The sequence below is a fragment of the Aegilops tauschii genome, chromosome 1 (genome assembly GCF_002575655.3).
Source record: "Aegilops tauschii subsp. strangulata cultivar AL8/78 chromosome 1, Aet v6.0, whole genome shotgun sequence".
Taxonomy (NCBI): domain Eukaryota; kingdom Viridiplantae; phylum Streptophyta; class Magnoliopsida; order Poales; family Poaceae; genus Aegilops; species Aegilops tauschii.
Genome location: NC_053035.3, coordinates 232,627,162 through 232,633,161, shown reverse-complemented (window position 1 = coordinate 232,633,161; position 6,000 = coordinate 232,627,162).

Sequence of the window (6,000 nt, the reverse complement as noted above, 5' to 3'; positions counted from 1 at the left end):
ACACAGAGGTGTATCATGAGCTTCTTTCATAACTTCCTGTGTCATATCCAGGTTTTTCTCTGCACATGGCACCACTAGGCGGCCCTTGAAGTATAGGGTGCCATCTTCAGCAATGGTGAAGAATGAGGGCTTTCCTTCTGCGAGGTAGCGCTTAATCTTGTGGGCTTCAGAGTCATACTTCTGTAGCCTTTTGATGCTATCCACGAGATCTGGTTTAGCAACTAGGGTATTGAGGGAACCCTGGGTAACAACGTGGAGGTTCACCTTGCCAAACTCCTTAGGAGGGGGAGTGAGTGCACCCGAAGGGACAATATGGAGGTTCAGCTTCCTGAATTCTTCAACAAGCGAGGGCTGAACTTTGTGAACCTGGAGGTGGTTGCAGTAAGACTTGCGGCTCAAGGCATCAGCCATTACATTAGCCTTGCCTGGCGTATAGGAAATACCCAAGTCAAAGTCTGCAACAAGCTCCATCCATCTCTGTTGACGGAGGTTCAGATCTGGCTGAGTAAACAGATACTTCAGACTTTGGTGGTCAGTGAAGATCTCGCAACGATTACCGAGAAGGTAATGTCGCCACTGCTTCAGCGCATGAATGACAGCAGCAAGTTCGAGGTCGTGAACTGCGTAGTTCTCTTCGTGAGGGCGCAATTCCCGAGAGGCATAAGCAATCACTTTGCGGTCTTGCATTAGGACACAGCCTAATCCTTGACGGGAAGCGTCGCAGTAAATGACAAAGTCCTTCTTAGTATCAGGTGGAGCTAGAACTGGAGCAGAAGTCAACTTGTCTTTGAGTGCTTGGAAACTTTCCTAACATTTGTCTGTCCATTGGAACTTGACACCCTTATGCAACAGGTTAGTCAGAGGCCTGGCGATCTTAGAGAAGTTCTCGACGAATCGACGTCAATAGCTGGCGAGACCGAGAAAACTTCTGACTTGCTTAACGTTCTTGGGAGGAGTCCAATCAAGAATAGCCTGAACTCATTCAGGGTTGACGGCAATACCATCCTTAGAGATGACATGCCCGAGATAGGTTACTTCGGGTAGCCAGAATTCACATTTGGAGAACTTGGCATATAGTTGATGCTCTCGTAGCTTTCCAGCACAAGTCGAAGATGTTCAGCATGTTCTTCTTCGTTCTTGGAAAATACCAGGATATCATCCAGATAAACCACGACGAACTTGTCGAGGTAATCCATGAATATATAGTTCATCAGACGAGAGAAGGTGGCTGGAGCATTGGTTAAACCGAAAGACATGACGGTGTACTCGTATGAACCATAGCGAGTCACGAAGGCGGTCTTTGGGATATCCTCTTCGGGAACACGGATCTGGTGGTAGCCCAACCTCAAGTCGAGCTTAGAGAACACTGACGAACCCGCCAGTTGATCATACAGATCATTGATCCGAGGAAGGGGGTATTTATTCTGGATGGTAGCTTGGTTTATAGGACGGTAGTCTTGAACTAACCGGTTTGTCCCATCCTTCTTCTTGACAAAGAGAGAAGGTGCTCCCCAAGGAGAGCAACTTGGGCGAATGAATCCCTTGCGAAGAGATTTGTCGATTTCCTCCTTAAGCTCAAGGAGTTCATGCGGCGGCATTTTGTAGGGTCGCTTGGCTATAGGAGTGGTGCCTGGTTTCAAGTCGATGATGAATTCGACAGCTCTAGCAGGGGGAATCCCTGGAAGTTCTTTAGGAAACACGTCGAGGAATTCACGCACGACGGGAATGTTTTCAATGCCCTCGAGTGGTGCAGCGTTCAATGCATTCAATGCATAGAGCCTTGCCTCGGCATTTTGCACCAAATGAGCTTGGTAAGCAACTATTTCATCTGAAGGGTGTAGCAGATGGACGGTTTTAGTGGCGCAAACTATAGAAGCAGTATGCGCTTTCAACCAATCCATACCCAAAATGAGGTCGATGTTAGACGACTTCAGGATAATGGGAGAGGCATAGAATTCCAGCCCTTCGATTTCCACGGGGACATCGATGCCAACCAAGGAGGTTTGACACTGTCCCACGGGGGTTTTGACCAATACAGAGGTGTTCATCTCCTCACATTTAACGTCGTGCTTGTATGCAAAATCTTCTGACACGAATGAATGCGATGCACCTGTATCAAATAAAACGGATGCTGGTACTGAATTTACGAGGAGTGTACCCAGCACAGTAGCAGGCTGGTCTTGAGCTTCGTTGAGATCAACGTGGTTGGCATGAGCACGACCATACGACTTAGCATTGTTGTTGCGAGGCTGATTGTTACCACGGCCAGTTGCTGGAAGGGCCAGTTGATTCTGGTTCTGGTTGCATTCTCTAGCACGGTGTCCTGGTTGACCACACCTGAAGCACAAGCCATTATTCGGAGTGGGAACAGGAGCTTGGGATGGTGGAGCTGGAAGTCTTGACTGCCTAGATGGTGGTGGAGGCAGACGAGGTGCAGCATAGGTCTGCCTTGGGGCAGATGCATTTGGACGGTACATGCTGTTCGGGATCCATATCTTACGCTTCTGTGCGGGCGAGCCCGAAGATGAGCCCGTGTCACGGTTGCGCCTGTGAGAGCTCTGGTATTCCTGCAGACCAGTCTCGACATTGATGGCCTTATTCACCAAGGTGGCGAAATCAGCAAAGTCATGCACTAGAAGTGCGAGCTTGATGTCAGCTTGAAGGCCATCACGGAACTTCTCCTGTCTGCGTGCATCAGTTGCAATGTCTTCTTTAGCATAGCGGGACAAGTCCAGAAACTCCCGCTGATAAGCTTCGACAGTTTTGTTGCCTTGGGTGAGGTTGCGGAACTCACGCTTCTTCCGGTCCATGACTCCTTGAGGAATGAAGCGGGCACGGAAAGCAGCTTGGAAGTCTGGCCATGTGATGATTGTTCCAGCTGGCAGAGTACGCCTGTGGCTGTCCCACCATTGAGCTGCGGATCCCTTCAAGAAGAAGGAAGCAAAGGTGACATAGCTGGCAGGGGCTACATCAGCAGACTCCATCTCATAGGTGATGTCACGGAGCCAGTCATCAGCATCCAGAGGCTGAGTTGAGCTGCGGTAGATGGTTGGGTTGAGGCGTATGAAATCTTGAAGAGTCACTTGAGCTGGCTGCTGGTTCATATTGGGGCGAGGGAACTGGGCCATCATATTTTCCATGAATTGGCGGTTCAGTTCAAACTGTTGGATCATACCAGCCATGTACTCAGGTGGTGGTGGGGCATCGCCACCACGACCACGACCACCTGGTCTAACCATCCTGCTAATATATAACAGGGGTAGTTCAGCATTGAGAAATTTGCAATGACAAGAATCATTCATGATGAAACATGCATAATGAAAGGAGCACGATAGCTACTACATAGTAGTCGGCATAACTTACAAAAGGGGTCATGCATAGAGTTCAGTACATAGACTAATACATCATAGGCGGCACACAGGCTCGCGGCGACTGCAACTAATACTACTAGCAAGCCTACATCAGTCCCAAGAGGTACTGTGGAGGTAATCGTAGCCCGACAGCTGGTAGTGAGGCAACGGATAGCCCTCCACGTCAGCAGACTGGGGGCCGCGGATACTCAGGTGTAGAGCCCGGCGCTCAGGTGGCAGAAGAGGACCAAGTGCGGGAGAGTAGCCTCCCACCTCTGGCCAACCGACACCGTGGGGCATCACGGTCCTGGCTGGGTAGATCGCAGTACGCGGTACCTGTCCAGATCGGACAAAGGGGTGCAGCAGCGTCAGAGCACGGTAAAGGTGCTGACGGGTGGTGTACATCTCGTGGCGAAGAGCTTGGTTAGCTCGATCCAGCCCATCAGCATGCAGAACCAGGTTCTGATGGTAGAAGGGCTCTCGGGTGACAGTGGAGTAGGCAGCAGTATAGTATCCCTCCGCACCATCATCGGATGCGATAGCAATGTGCCTGAAAGGGGAGGTGTCCAACTCTCGATACTCTCCACGAAGACGTGTCAGAGCAGCATAGGCAGCATCGTGGACAGCCATATCGATGGTCACACCAACTCCATGTGCGGTGTGAAGCACAGTAGTGGAGTCATACTCCCGAGAGTAGAGGTGGACGATGGCACGGTACTGCTCCTGGTTAAAGTCCTGGTACTCCTCGTAGACGGTGTACTCAGGGTGCCAGCGATAACCCAGATAGGTCATCATCTCAGCTAGCACCGCAGGTGATCCCGAGGCACCAATGGCCGTCGTGTGGCGCACGACCTGCCTCGAGGGTTCCATCTGAAAGCAAAGACGTTTCAAAGGAGTCAAATGACAGTGTGTGAATTGTTCAAAATACTACTCTAAGAAACATCTATGGTTTATCCAACTTTGGGGTGAATGCGGTCACGGGATCCTAGTGTTAAAGTTAGTAAATTCGTTTAACCCGAGTAGAAGAGAGTTCAGAGTCCCAGAGTAAAGGTCGAGGAGTAAAAGATACTAGTACCACCCAATGGCGACGTGGGCCCGTAAGACACACAGCCATGTTAGTAAAAGTTTTGTAATGTCTAGACTCGACTTCGGCCAAGGAGTGTGGAAAGGGGGATTCCTACAGGCAGTCGGCTCTGATACCAACTTGTGACGCCCCCGATTTGACCGTACACTAATCATGCACGCAAATGTGTACGATCAAGATCAGGGACTCACGGGAAGATATCACAACACAACTCTAAAACATAAATAAGTCATACAAGCATCATAATACAAGCCAGGGGCCTCGAGGGCTCGAATACAAGTGCTCGATCACAGACGAGTCAGCGGAAGCAACAATATCTGAGTACAGACATAAGTTAAACAAGTTTGCCTTAAGAAGGCTAGCACAAACTGGGATACAGATCGAACGAGGCGCAGGCCTCCTGCCTGGGATCCTCCTAACTACTCCTGGTCGTCGTCAGCGGCCTGCACGTAGTAATAGGCACCTCCAGTGTCGTAGGTGTCGTCGTCGACGGTGGCGTCTGGCTCCTGGACTCCAACATCTGGTTGCGACAACCAGAAAGATAGGAAAGGGGAAAAAGGGAGAGAAGCAACCGTGAGTACTCATCCAAAGTACTCGCAAGCAAGGAGCTACACTACATATGCATGGGTATATGTGTAAAGGGGCATATCAGTGGACTGAATTGCAGAATGCCAGAATAAAAGGGGGATAGCTAGTCCTGTCGAAGACTACGCTTCTGGTCATCTCCATCTTGCAGCAGGTAGAAGAGAGTAGATTGAAGTCCTCCAAGTAGCATCGCATAGCATAATCCTACCCGGCGATCCCCTCCTCGTCGCCCTGTTAGAGAGCGATCACCGGGTTGTATCTGGCACTTGGAAGGGTGTATTTTATTCAGTATCCAGTTCTAGTTGTCATAAGGTCAAGGTACAACTCTGGGTCGTCCTTTTACCGAGGGACACGGCTATTCGAATAGATAAACTTCCCTGCAGGGGTGCACCACATAACCCAACACGCTCGATCCCATTTGGCCGGACACACTTTCCTGGGTCATGCCCGGCCTCGTAAGATCAACGCGTCGCAGCCCCACCTAAGCACAACAGAGCGGTCAGCACGCCGGTCTAACCCTATGCGCGCAGGGGTCTGGGCCCATCGCCCTATGCACACCTGCACGTTGCGTACGCGGCCGGAAGCAGACCTAGCCTAGTGGCGTTCCAGTCCAATCCGGCGCGCGCCACTCAGTCGCTGACGTCAAGAAGGCTTCGGCTGATACCACGACGCCGGGATACCCATAACTACTCCCGCGTAGATGGTTAGTGCGTATAGACCAAATGGCCAGACTCAGATCAAATACCAAGATCTCGTTAAGCGTATTAAGTATCCGCGAACGCCGACCAGGGCCAGGCCCACCTCTCACCTAGGCGGTCTCAACCTGCCCTGTCGCTCCGCCACAAAGATCCACTTGCGGGTACTCCTACGAGCCGACCCGACTTTAGTCATCACATGTGTCATGTATGTAGTATATAAGTATATACCCGTGATCACCGCCCAGGTGATCACGGCCCGATAGTATAGCACAGCAGACGGACA